At 37.7% G+C, this 14905-nt stretch overlaps 1 protein-coding gene across 24 annotated transcripts in view; it reads right to left on the reverse strand.

The window, feature by feature from the left end:
- The window catches only part of Cadps (calcium-dependent secretion activator 1), a 1142346-nt gene that overhangs the window by 689712 nt on the left and 437729 nt on the right, over nt 1-14905 (reverse strand). The window lies entirely within an intron of this gene.

Here is a 14905-nt window from a genome sequence, read left to right on the forward strand (position 1 = left end):
GCGTCTAAATACCGTCGTATTTATGTAATATGCTTTTTTGCCCAGTAAATGGACTCCAAATAATCTTTTTCGTCTCATCATCTCTGTCGTACTACGGCATGACTCTCTTCTGAAACCGCATTGATATTACAACAGAGCTCATTTCTAACTCAAGATCACCTTCCCTTTGTACGAAAATGCCAACTTTGACAAATGAGGAAGAGAAATTATGAAGGCCTTTCTTACGATTACAACGTTTTCCTTGTTAAGAAAGCTCTAAAGAGTGAAACAACGTTCTCCCATTGATAATGGTTTTTCCCAAATATAATGCATCTCACTGTCATCACACTCTGCTTCTCATTATGTTGATCAGATTACACAAATGTCCTTTCTGGAAATCACAAATACGGTACAGTATGCCTCAATTATCAACAGGCATCTCCTCTCTTTATGTCTTCGCTGGTCTTTGTGTGTGTGTATATATGTATATATATATATATATATATATATATTATATATATATATATATAATGTATTTATACATATATGTGTATATATATATGTATATATATATATATATGTATATACATATATATGTATATATATGTATATATATATGTATGTATATATATATGTATGTATATATATATATATATATATTATATATATATATATATATATATATATATATATATATATATATATATATATATATATATATATAGTATAGTGGTTAACGAATAAAATAGGATTAATAATTAATCATGTAGCGAGACCTAAAAACTATTGGTTGTTTTAAGAAAAGATTAAATAGCCTTATGGATGGGGATTATTTATGATAATGAAGATGGAACTGCCTAGCGTAGGGCCTTATGGTCTCTTGCAGTCTCCTTCATTCTTATGTTCTTCTGTTACCTCTTATTTATATCGATATTTCGGTATGTATTCACTTCTTTTTTCCTTTTTTCCCCCGGTTCAATCCTCGTAGTCTTTGGTTCCCTATTTCTGACATGCGTGGACGAGTGACGAGTGTCAATAAAACAGCTTATCAGATTCAGTGGCACTAATCTAACTACTTAATGCACTTGAAGCTGTTGTTATCCCTCCTACCCTCAAGTACTTCTATATTCTCGTCAGATCCTCTTCATTTCCTTCCTCCTCAATACTCATCCTACTTGACGTTAGATCTGTTATACAAAAACCTGACACAGCAACGTTGTGACTGGCGGTGGCATGTGGCAACTCCAATATTTACCCGTTTTCTTTGGTATCAATGCGACGGAGTTACTCGACTGTGCGTCTATACACGCTCCCATAGACATGGCTGTATTTACGTTGGAGACTTTACATGCTGTATACCAAAGTCTATTGCTTTGAAGATAATATTCTAGTTTTCTTCCTCTTCTCTTTTCAACGACCAATGGTAATGATTATAACAAAATTTCTTTAACTCCTTAACAATTTTTAGCTTAGAGGAACTATTTTGTGCGTTCCCGCGTTTTATATATAGAGACCCCTTTTGTACATCCATGGCTACAGATTTTAATTTCCTTTGAAGATTTTCCTCTAGTTAAGAGTAGATGATTTTATTCGTCTTAAAAGTAACGTGAGCACCATACCATGTGAATCTTGTCCTTTTTATTCTAGATTCCGCAGAGTTTTTCTAATTGAACTTGGTGGTACGTCCTTTGTAGTGGACGAGAACAATTTACTACAATTAACCCTTTGTGCACCGACTGGAAAATATCCTTTTACACTAGTGACCACGAGACTATCTTGCTCATATCCGTGGCACCCCACTGTAATAACCGGCTTAAGGTAATCTTCTGCAGGATTAAACTTGATCCCGTCCCTCAGCACACACAGCAGGACAAGTTCGTAAAAATTAAATTTCAGTTGTGACCATCATCAACTATTCCCTCTACTTCGATTTCTGTTATTTATCAGTCTACTTTCTTTTTATCATTTTTCATTTTCCCTCCTCACAACAGTTCTTCGTTTCCTTCACTAAAATTTCATCGAGGGTGTGGGTGTTCTTCCTTCAAGACACACAACCAAACTTCAATGGCAAAATCTTACTTCCATCGTCGTCCCACCTTGTATGGGGTATCGCCTGCATTCATTTTATGCAGTCAATATTTCAAGGAACTTTAGTGCCACCCATACGGACCAGAGCCACGCAACATTCGTTTATGATCAGAAACTATTCTCAACTCAGAAAAAAGGAGCTGATCAGTTTTATCTTTAACTATTCATCCATTCTGCTACCCGTCCTCAAATATCTTCTTTATCGTTTGTATGACTGCTACATCTCTTCACTGCAACCCAAGGATAGAGTTGCTGGATGTTGCTGACGAAATATTATCACCTTACGACTTTCTACTTTACAGTAAGTAGGAGAGACCTGAATGCAAATTTATGTTGATCTTCATTTAGTCTTTGTCCAAATAAGAATGAACAGAGGGGTTAACTGAAATATTCTTAAATCCTACACTACGGGGTTCTTTACTGCACATTTTATCTAGAGGGAGTGAAAAAGGTAGAGGGGACTGGAGTATGTAGGGGGTGGAATGGGTGGGAGTGATTTCTTTGCCTTTGTTTTTTGGCTACCTCCCGTGTAAGGGGGAAAAAGCCTTTGGTATATGTATGTATGTATGTACATTTCATCTGACATTAGCCTGAATGAAATCTAATAAGTGTCATTAGAGTAAAGGAAGACAAATCCAAAGTTTGCACAGACTTTTTAACAAAGAAGGAAGATGTCTGGAGGGAAATCTTTCCAGAGCCTTCAACTGGAAAGGAAGAAGGCACGAACGTAATGGCTGGTTCTTGGAAAAGGTATTTGCACTGCGGGGAAAAAATATTAGTTTTCGGAATTTCAATTTTTTATGGTTCCCACCGACGTAATTATGTTTAGAAAAAGCAGTGACCATGCAGATAACGAGAAACAGATACGGAAAAATATACACACACAAACACACGCACATATACATACACATGAATAAACAAGCACACACACACACACACACACACACACACACACACACACACACACACACACACACACACACACACACACAATGTGTGTGTGTGTGTGTGTGTGTGTGTGTGTGTGTGTGTGTGTGTGTGTGTGTATGTGTACAGACGTATCTATGTAGGTATATTTGTTTATGTGGTGCGGTGGTGAGGTAAACATGAAGAACTGTTGAAGTTTTACTTCCAAAGGTTTCGTCTTGACCAGGACTTCTTGAGAGTACCTCAACACCCTATCACTCGTGCCTTACGTCCATCAACATATATCTACTTACGTACGTATGTATGTATGTATGTGTATATGCATGTATGTATGTATATATGTATGTACGTATATATGTATGTACATATGTATGTATGTATGTACATATGTATGTATGTATGTATGTATGTATGTATGTATGTATGTATGTACGTATGTATGCACGTATATTTCGGGTGGAGATTCTCTCATGTAAAACGAGTTGAACCTAATACCATTTGCAGTTATTTATTTTTTTCCTCGTATTCTATTTTTTTTTTTTTCAGTGTGGATCTTGCTTCAGTTGGGTGAGCGAAGGCTAGATTTCCAAAATCTTCCACATTTCCTTTAACGTTTCGACTGTCAGGAGTCATCTTCAAGAAATGAACATAAAACATAAGACAATATCACGCACAAAAAGGTTATCACTTGGCAATATATCTGTCATGAGGAAATGAAGATCACATTTATATATGAAAGACGAAAGGGAACTCTGGGAAGTCAATATCCACGCGTCTGCTACCCGGTCGTGTCGGGTCTCTTCCACGTGGGTTGTTTACTGAGGCAGCTCGCACACCAACACAACCAGTTGCGTGAAACCAGTTGCTTACGACGCCGCAACCAGTTGCATTGCGACTGACACATTAGTTTCTTTAGAATCTCTCACATCGGTAAGAGGGGTTCTAAAAGGAAAAGAAGAAAAAAGTGTCATTCGCAATACAACTGGTTGCGGTGTCGTAAGCAACTGGTTTCATGCAACTGGTTGTGTTAATATACGAGCTGCCTAAGTGGAGTAAGTTCGTCGAACAAGGTACGTAGACGACAACGGCGTTATTGCAGACCAGAATGAGGATGCGGGACATTAAGCACGGCATAGAGGCAAACAAATACGAAAGTTGGATTCTTCAAATTCGATTGAAACAATAGTGATAATAAACATAATCATTATAATAATAATAACGATGATAATGATATTACCACTGACAATATTAAGAGTAATAATAGTAATAATAATGATAATGATGATAATAATAATTGATAATAATTGATGATAACAACAATAATAATAATAATGCTAATACTAATAATAATTATAATAATAATTGATGATAATAATAATAACAACAATAACAACAATTAATAATAATAATAATAATAACAACAACGATAATAATATTATCAATAAAATAATAATTGATAATAATAATGATAGTAATGACTAATAATAATAGGAATATTGATAATAAATAATAATAATAATAATAATAATAATGATAATAATTATAATTGATAATAATAATTGATAATAATAATAACAAAAACAACAACAATAACAATATTAATAGTAATAATAGCAACAACAATGATATCAATGAAATAATAATTGATAATAATAATAATAATAATAATAATAATAATAATAATAATAATAATAATAATAATAATAACAATAATAACAACAATAATAATAATAAACAATACATAATTAGACTTGAAGTCTGCACCCCACACTGTGGCTGTTGTCTGTGTTGTTAAGGTGAGGACCTTCTTACGTCGGCCAAAAGTAATAGGAGAGCAGTCGCCGGTGTGCACTTCTCTTTGTGTGAGAACGTCGAGGAAATACAATTGAAGCGGGTATAGATAGATCTTAGACTCAGTCCCGAGACCAAGTGTCAGCCCTCAGGGCTGCACCTTCAAATCGGGGTGAGGGGATAAATGGGGTTTTGAAAGTAGACACAGCTTGGAGAGGATTTTGTCCGCCTCCGTCTATTTGGCAGGACCACCACTAACGGGTACCCGTCAGTGGTTCCTATAATAAGAGAAAGAAAGAATGAATGGATGAATGATTGAGTGAATGGATGAATGAATGAATAAGAAAATGAATGAATGAATGAGTGAATGAGTGAATGAGCGAATGAATAAGTAAATGAATGAATGAATAATTAAATGAATTAATTAATGAAGGAATGTTTAATGAATGAATAAATATATGAATGAGCAATTGAATGAATTAACGAGTGAATGTGGGAATGAATGATTACATGAATAGGTCAGTAACAAACAGGAGAATGAGTTAGAGATGAGAAAGGGGAATAGATAAGTGTTATTGAAGACGAAGCACAAGGAGACGGGGAAAGGGAAAGACGCGATGGTCACGCGCAGGGCATGACGGGAAAGGGAAAACTCAGCAGCGGCTCTTTAAAGGTTCCCTGGAAAACAAAATTAAGGAAAGGAGTGGTAAGAGCAGTATGAAAGCTGAAGAGATCCTTTACATGATGTAAAGGTTCGAGATAATCATACTGAACATAAGAGGAATGGAAACAATCCTAACGGAAAGGGGACTAACCAGAAAGGTGGCAGGATTCTAGGAACAAGAGAAAAGGGCAGTCGATCTAGGGCTGGCGCGAGACCATCTATCGAACTGTTAGAGGGGGTTTACACGGTCTAACGGTTCGTCGAACGCGGTTCGACAGACACGTGTTTAAAGTGATGTGTGAACGTGTGAACGGGGTATTTGGGGTTTAACCAACGTGTTCGACAACCAAATACTTCATAAGACAATTCTGAATGATAACGATTCACTTGCTGTATATCTATGCTACTGATATACTAAAATCTCATGAATACATAATATAGAGCACGGACTTATTCGCTTATTTCTACAAAATGTAATTTTGAGCAAAGTCAAAGTAATAAGGTCTGCTTTGTCCGAGAGACAGCACAGCATTTTCGTCTGAGAAGAAGAGAGAAGGTATAGACGCAAGAACGAAGTTATTGAAAAGGTTGTTGGGAAGATGTCATAAGGCACAGTATGAACTAGAAAGAGTTCAGAAAGAAAACTAGAAAGGTCTTAATATTGTCTGTTAGTACAAGATTATTTACAAAAAAGAAAAATTGGATGAAATTGGCATTTACTCAAAAGTCTATCAAAATAAACATTGTTACGGATTCATCAAGTGCACATACACACATACATTAATGTACTTGATAAACGAAAACTTTTTCATTTGATTCCGTGTAGAAATCAAAAGCGAGTTAGCCGAGCAAAGTAACGTCTTTATGGCTTCCTGTTCGAGACAGCATGGTTAAAAAAAAAATAATAATAAAAAACATCTAATCATTAAGAACAAGAAAAAAAAAAGTCAGGAAAATATGTCTTCATACCCAACTTCATCACACTGCATTGCACTTTCCACCCTCACACAGTGTTTCTTTTGATAGAAACTGAAAAAAATGCTCTCCTGGGACAATGCTGTCGGGATCCCCCAAAACATAAAAAACACTTACACCTACTACTGTTACGATCCGCGCGATAGAGCAAGACACTGCCATGAATCTGTGATCAAAAACATAAAAAAAAAACATGCACTGTCAGACAAAGGAAAATAAATATATTTAAAATGTTAGGTTTATCTCCAAGGTGGTCAAGAATGTAGGCACGGTGGTGCACGAGCTGTTTCAGGTCATTAAGAATAGAAAAAGCGCTGACTTTTTCACGGGCAAGATCAGGCAAGGAAGAAGGGGGAGCCGAAATTGGTGATAAATATTAAAATCCAAAATGAAGCGTTCGGACAAAGGAGAAGGGTTTAGAGCGAGTTTCAATAAAAAGTTAGACCATCAAAACGTTACACATTGGTTATACTATAATGAGAAGGTGAAGAAGGTAAAGAACCTACGCCAGGAGGCGCGTTGCTGCGGCCGAGGCCATCACCTCTGCCATATTATGCGCTTGGACTGTTGGGACAGGTAAAACTCACTGCTGGGAGTTGGAGAGAAGTGCAGGATTCGAACCCACAACTAAGCAAATGCGAAACCAGCACGCTTCCGATTAGGCCAACAGGGCAAATATCAATGAAAGAGTTATCAGGAGAACGAGATCTAAGTTGAAGGCCTATGGCAGGAACTTAAGATTCTAAATCTGGAGAGAGAGAGAGAGAGAGAGAGAGAGAGAGAGAGAGAGAGAGAGAGAGAGAGAGAGAGAGAGAGAGAGAGAGAGAGAGAGAGAGAGAGAGAGAGAGAGAGAGAGAGAGAGAGAGAGAGAGAGAGAGAGAGAGAGAGAGAGAGAGAGAGAGAGAGAGAGAGAGAGAGAGAGAGAGGGAGAGAGAGAGAAAAGATAATTGCATATGTATGCGTCACCCACTTTGCTGTGGGAATAAGGATGAAAGAACCAAACAGAATACAGCTCAAGTTTAGTTTATTCATCTGTCCTCAGTCTTTGAGAAAAAGAGAAAACATTGGTTTCCAAGAAGAGAGGCGTTCTAAAGAGAAGAAATTCAACTGTAGATCATGAATGTTGTACAAATATATAAAAAGGTGATCGAGTGAGCATCTACATGTTTTCAGAGGCCCTTCAATATTAGATCGATCCAGATAAAGGGAAGACAGATATCTTCTTCGACAGGAGATTTGAGGATTAACGGTGGTATTCTTAAAAAAATCTTTCCTTATATAAATCTTATATAAATCCTTGGAAGTGATTTTTTTTTTTTTTTAGGAATACCACTGTGAGAATCTTACGGTATTCTTAAAAAAGTTCTTTCTTTATATAAATCTTTCCTTATATAAATCTTATATAGATACTTGGAAGGGAAAGAGTTTTTAAGAATACCACCGTAAGTCTGAATCTCCCATGACATTGGAAGATTGATCTGAATTCTAAAATAAATGGGTTGTGTTGTATGGTGAAGGAAGCGAGAGTACATCTCACTTATGCGCAACGACACAAGACTCGCAAAAGGGACACACTCAGTGACCAAGTCACAGAACTGAGAACTCTGGTTACGAGTTTCTGACAACCCTCCGCCCTCCACTCCCCCACCGGCCTTCCTGCAGCGTCTGGTGCGGCTAACAATTTCCTCCATCGCAGGCTAAGCGATCAACCACCCGTGGCGTACGCTGGGAATACTGAATACAAAATATCCTCAATTTCTTGATGTTTCTACCGCGTTCCGGGCGGGCAGGTGGAGCACACGCTACCACCACGAAAAGCTGCCGCATTCTTTTTTCTTCTTCAGAGGTTAGGTAACGTTATGAAGCAACGTGCCGGAGCCTCTGGAAGGGAGGAAGGAGACGTAAAACGCTCTCGCCTGAGTCACGACCCAGGCGAATAACCTTAGCAAATTCTTGGCCGAACTTCGAGGGCTGGAGAGCACCTCCACCCGGGGCTGAGTTCGATACAAGGCGAAGAAAGAACGATGCTGAAGATACAATGCAAGATAAAAAGTTAATAAACACGCAAGGAAGAGGTAAAAGGAGGAGGGAGTGGTAAAGAAACAGAGGAAGAAAAGAAACAATAAAAGAAGAGAAAACGGGGTGGGGAGAAGCCGAAGAAGAAAGAAGACGATGAAAAAGAGAAGGAAAACTAAATAGAGAAGTGAGGAGTAAGCGGGAAAAAATTAAAGAGGAGAAGGGGGAGAGAAAGAAAAAAAATAAAATAAAAATGGAGGAGGGGGAAAGTAGGGGAAGGGGAAGGAGAAGGGGAAGGAGAAGGGGAGGGGAAAGGAAAGTAGAAGGGGAAGGTGAGGGATACGAAAAATAGAAGATAATTGAAAAATAAAAGGGAAGAGTCAATGAAAGAGAAAGAGGAAGTGAAAAAAGAGCTATACACAAAAGGAATGAGATCAAGATAAAACAGGATAGAAAGGGGTAGGAGGAAGAGAAAGACAAAGAGAAGGAGTAAGAAATAGATTTTTTTCATGAAGACCAATAGTGCAAATCCTCTGAACAGACCCTTTCCACATGTACTTGTCCTTCTCTTTCGTCTACCACTATTTAAGTCACCTTGGCGTTACTCATTTGATAAGGAAATTATCAGTCTATCTTGACCGATATCTTTGCAGCCAGATTATTCCATACACCTCCGTAATCTCTTTGTATGGAAGGGGAATGATAACACATCGTAAAACATTGCGAGTAAATCAATGAATATGTAAATATGATCACGTTTAGCAGGAGGAAAATGTACATCTGTATGGAAACAAAAAAATAAATGTAAGAAACTTGATACCCTATGGATAAAATTTTTGATAATGAACACAAACATTTGTTTTATGCACAAGGATAGAAGCGCTTGTAAATTAAGTCCCAAATAACAATGGTTTCAGTCTATCATAAGTAAACTGAAACCAGAAATATTTAGGTAGAAACAACATTGGCAACCACGTAGTCGATGAATGGAATAAATTTTCTTTTCCATTCATTTCTTTCTTAATCTTGTTGTCTGCATATTCATTTGCTATTAATATTGAATAAACAACTATCACATTGACAGATCTAATATATACATATATATATATATATATATATATATATATATATATAAATTAATTCATTATTAATCTAATTTGTAATTTGTTCGTAATTAGTAAAAAAAAAAAAAAATAATTCTAGACGGCTCTATTAGAAGAAAAAATGTCTTGATTAATTAGTAACTTGTTCTGCTCCAAGCGCGCTCATCAGGTAAGCTGAATAAAATCATCTGATATAAAGATATAAGACTTGAGGAAACTGCAAGAGACCATAAGGCCTACACTAGGCAGTTCCATGTCCCTTACCACCTTTTATCCCTACCCATAAAGTTATCTAGTCTCCTCCTAAGACAACCAATAGTTTTAGCGCTCACTACATTGCTACTAAGCCTATTCCACTCATTAACCACTCTGTCGGTAAACCAGTTCTTGCCCATTTCCTTCTTAAACCCAAATTTGAAGAAGAAAAAAAACATTCTATGGAAGGGGATGATGTAGATGAGGTAGAGAAAGGGTGACAATGGCTGCCTTGAGTTTGATTGCCCAGAAACCCGCAGCCCCACAGCGGCCGGCAAAGGTCCTCAGGTCATTCCATAGATCCTCTCAAGAGGAGAAGTTGAACTATTATCTGTGTAGAAGAGGATCAGTCGCCGGTAATCAGCTCTACGTGAAGATTAGACAACTTTGTGGATAGGGATGACAAGTGTTAATGGAAATGAAACTGCCTAGTGTAGGCCGTATGGTCTCTGGCAGTCTCCCCCATGCTTATGTTCTTATGTGGAAGCACAGAGGAAAGATAGTCAAGGCTGATTCATAGACATATTGTGCCTGGTACTGACACCGAGTGTCAGCCCCTCGTGGACGCACCTCTAAATAGGGGTGCGGTTGTTGATGGGACTTGAAGACATGCGCCAGGGAAATCATCCTTTCCGACGTACACCTCGCAGACTCCTAGCGTTGGTCCAAGAAACTCCAGGAATATACTATCAACCTGATCTAGCTTTGTACATCCACAGTTTCAAATTAATTCCCTAAAGTACACACATATTTCTTTTTGCACAACTGCACCATCAAGGCACATATATCAGAACACAGGAGGTAAGTAGATAATTTTTTTTTTTTTTTTTCATAACAACCCGAAACTACGAAACTAAAGTCTCGATTTCATTGGGGCTTTCATTTTGCACCGGAAACCAATTCCGAGAACGTCTCACGGTAGGAGGAGGAAGAGGAAGAGGAGGAGGAAGAGGAGGAGAAGGAGAAGAAGAAGGAGGAGGAGAAGAAGAAGGAGAAGAAGAAGAAGGAAAAGAAGGAGGAGAAGAAGGAGGAGGAGAAAAAGGAGAAGGAGGAGGAGGAGGAAAAGAAGAAGAAGGAGAAGAAGAAGGAGAAGGAGAAGAAGAAGGAGAAGAAAGAAGAGAAGGAGGAGGAGGAGAAGAAGGAGGAGAAGGAGAAGAAGGAGAAGAAGGAGAATAATAATAATAATAATAATAATAATAATAATAATAATAATAATAATAATAATAATAATAATAATAATAATAATAATAATAATAATAATAATAATAATAATAATAAGAATAATAATAAATAATAATAATAAGAATATTAATAAGAAGAAGAAGAAGAAGAAGAAGAAGAAGAAGAAGAAGAAGAAGAAGAAGAAGAAGAAGAAGAAGAAGAAGAAGAAGAGGATGAAGAAGAAGAAGAAGAAGAAGAAGAAGAAGAGGAAGGAGAAGAGGAATAAGAAGAAGAAGAAGAAGAAGAAGAAGAAGGAAGGAGAAGAGGAATAAGAAGAAGAAGCATGAGAAGAAGAAGAAGAAGAAGAAGAAGAAGAAGAAGAAGAAGAAGAAGAAGAAGAAGAAGAAGAAGAAGAAGAAGAAGAAGAAGAAGAAGAAGAAGAAGAAGAAGAAGAAGAAGAAGAAGAAGAAGAAGAAGAAGAAGAAGAAGAGACGACGACGACGACGACTGATCCCTCCCGACGACCCAACTAGTGAGGGACCTGAGTCCAGAAGTGATTCCTTAACATAATGAAACTTTTTCTTTGGAGGTGAGAAGTAAAACGAGTAAAAACGAAATTAAAATGTGCAAAAGAGGAGTACGTTCAACAATGGGGGCAGAAAGTGTAACATTTTCTACGCACTTCAGAATCGAAAGAACTTAAAAAAAAGTGAAGTTGAACAGCGAGAAGAAAAGTCTAAAGCTTTTACACTTGATAACAAAAAAAAAATCGTATGTAACTGAAGGAGATGAAGCAGAGGGAGAGCAAAACAATCGAGAGAGATCCTGTGCATAGACATGAGGCACCAGCAGTCCTGTAACTGTTCTTCAGACAAACGTCATAAGAACGCGGAAGATGAAAATTTAGTCGTCAAGTGAAGACGTCATCATATTAGTATAAAAAGAGTGGAAGCCACTCTCATCATGACATGAATGATATAAATTCAATTAGTCTTACTTTTAATTCCTCAAATTCATTAAGCGAACCTTCTAATTACAATCTTAATCACCGCCAACACCTTCCCCTCACCCTCACCCTCCATCCTACTTTCTTCCCTTTCGCAAGAAACGAAAGGAATTTAATTCAACCTGTTTACACATTTTCTCGCTTTTGGGAACTTTATTCTGGCTAAAGACAGACGAATTTATTTCTCTGAAAGAAACAGTTGATGAGAATATTTATCTTTAAAGGTTTTAACCTGGTAAATAAGAGACGAATTGAATTTACGGGTTGTATCTCTGAAAGTTCATTGGAATTTTTTTTATCAATTTTGAGGATTTAAAGCTTTGTAAGTCTCAAGACAACATTCCATGATATAAAATATAAAATAAAAAAGAACAGAGAGGTAAACAATCAAATATACAAGTGAATAAATAAGTAATAATAAAATAAAAATTCTCTTGTAGATTGCCACTTCTCACTAGGACGGTCCTTCTTTACATGCATATTCTGCTCGATTTACTTGATCTTTTTCACAGAGCTGTAAGGCAGATGATTTTAGCTCCCCTTACCACTACGTTCCCGTCAGCATGCGTGAATCAGTTAAAAAATGGATGATAATGTATCTTGGGGGACAGAGAGGGCAACTGCCCGTCCCCCCTGGAAATTACAAATTTTTTAACTTCCACGCATGGAAGTTAAAAATTGGAAAATTTCCAGGGAGGGTGGGGCAGTTCCCCACCCCCCTCCGTGAGGCCACGGCCCTAGTATCTATGATATTTCGCGATGTACATATACGCAGATGCGCATCAATTATTACAGCACAAATGAACTTAATCTCAATTATACTAGAATCTGTTTGAGAATTGATTTACGAGCGGCAAGGGTAACGAGGTAGCGAGCTGGGCAAATTAAATTACACAGCTGCGCTGAAAAGTACCTAGAACATTGAAAATTTCTAGAGCAAAAAGACACGAGGATAACTAGTTTAACGTTACAGTTACTAAATGAATGATTCTTTCTCTTCTAGTGCTTCCTAGAATAAAACTCCATATAGATCCAAATGCAGAGATTAATGTTTTCTTGTTAAATGCGTCTCCTATGTGGGCATATAAAAGATTTACAAACATATGTTTTTCCATATTAACTTTTGTATTGGAGTGCATTTGCTATTTTGTTGTGGTTAATACTGAACGTTCATTCCAACTACACGTTGATAAATCTTTTAGATATATTCCTATTTAAGATAACTCTCATCTCGAACCTCAAATTGAATGTATTCTGTTCTACTGATTTATTCTCATGTATGATGATTAAATGTAAATTAAACTTTCAACCTCGAGGGTCTCTATAAGCTGAATAAAGTCATCTGTCATTGTTAAAAAAAAACAAAAAAAAACACGAAGTAATATTGGGCATTAACGTGTAGATCGATTTTGCAGATCCCGACAAGTCAGAAGCACCACATGAGGATGGAGCCACTATTAGTACGTTTTGCTTGTTAAGGATCATTCACAGGGTCAAACGGTTTGTCAAGCAATTGTTTGAAGTGGTGTTTGACCGTGTGAATGGGGGTATTTGGTTGTCAAACGTGTATGATAACCAAATACCCCATTCACACGATCAAACGTCACTTTAAACATTTGTTTGACAAATCGGGTTTGACCAACAGTTTGACCGTGTGAATGGCCCTTTCGAGCTTTATCATGTATTTGATAAAACTGTAATAAGAGCAACATCGTACTCATAAATGCTCCGCCCAAAAATGGTGCTTCTGTTAATTCGTTTTCTTTTGTTATATGTCTTTAAGATTCAAGCGTCCTTGAAAGACGAAAGTAAGGAGCCTACGCCAGGAGGCGCTGAGTAGCTATGGCCGAAGCTTTCATCTTTGCCCTATTCGTTTGGACTGCTGGGACAGGTAACCAACAGTCGCTACTGGGAATCGGAGAGGAGTGCGGGATTCGAACCTCTGAGATGAAGAACCCTGGCTTTGGACAAATGATGACTAACATAGGTGACACTTGACAAAAAAGGAACTGTCAGGGATCTAATGTCCTAATCTTGAAAATCATGATTACTTCTTGTTTATTTCTGTAACTTCTCTGTTTACAGAAACCTTTTCCAATTTAATCAACGGATGTTTGGAATATCCACATCTATGAATGTTAATGCTGTGGAGGCTATGCTGGATGACAGAAGCGTTACAGTTTTGCATTTTTCCTCCTTAATTTGTTTATGCTCGTGACCTCAATTGACTCATTCGAATCCTAACTGTTGTTTAGGAACTTTATAGTCGCTAAAACCAGAAGCTTCTATTCAGTTGGTTAGAAATGCCAGGCTTGAATGAGTGAAAGATTGAGGAGAATTATTCTATCATCTTAACTTGAAAGTCAAAATGTACCTGTGACGGAAAATCACACTTGGCGACACAGAAATCTGATCCGAATAGATCTCGTTGAAAAGCTTCATTAATCCTGTACAAAACAATGCTTTAGACGCCATTATTCCTTCAGCATGATGTTTTCCATGGGTTCACAACATTAGTAAGTTTTTCTATGTACGAGTACGTCCATGCGTGCGCGTGTGTACGTGCGTGCGTGCGTGTGTGTGTGTGTGTGTGTGTGTGTGTGTGTGTGTGTGTGTGTGTGTGTGTGTGCGTGTGTGTGCGTGTGTGTGTGCGCGCGCACGTGTGTGCGCGTGTGTGCGCGTGCGTACGTGTGTGTGTGTGTGTGTGTGTGTGTGTGTGTGTGTGTGTGTGTGTGTGTGTGTGTGTGTGTGTGTGTGTACGTGTGTGAGTGTACGCGTACGCGTGTATGTGTGTGCGTGTATATGTACGTGTGTGTGTGTGTGTGTGTGTGTGTGTGTGTGTGTGTGTGTGTGTGTGTGTGTGTGTGTGTGTGTGTGTGTGTGTGTGTGTGTGTGTGTGTGTATGTGTGTGTGTGTGTGTGTGTGTGCATCAGTGTATGC

This window comes from Oratosquilla oratoria, chromosome 30 (assembly GCF_046742065.1).
Source record: "Oratosquilla oratoria isolate Oo_2021 chromosome 30, ASM4674206v1, whole genome shotgun sequence".
In the NCBI taxonomy this organism is placed as follows: domain Eukaryota; kingdom Metazoa; phylum Arthropoda; class Malacostraca; order Stomatopoda; family Squillidae; genus Oratosquilla; species Oratosquilla oratoria.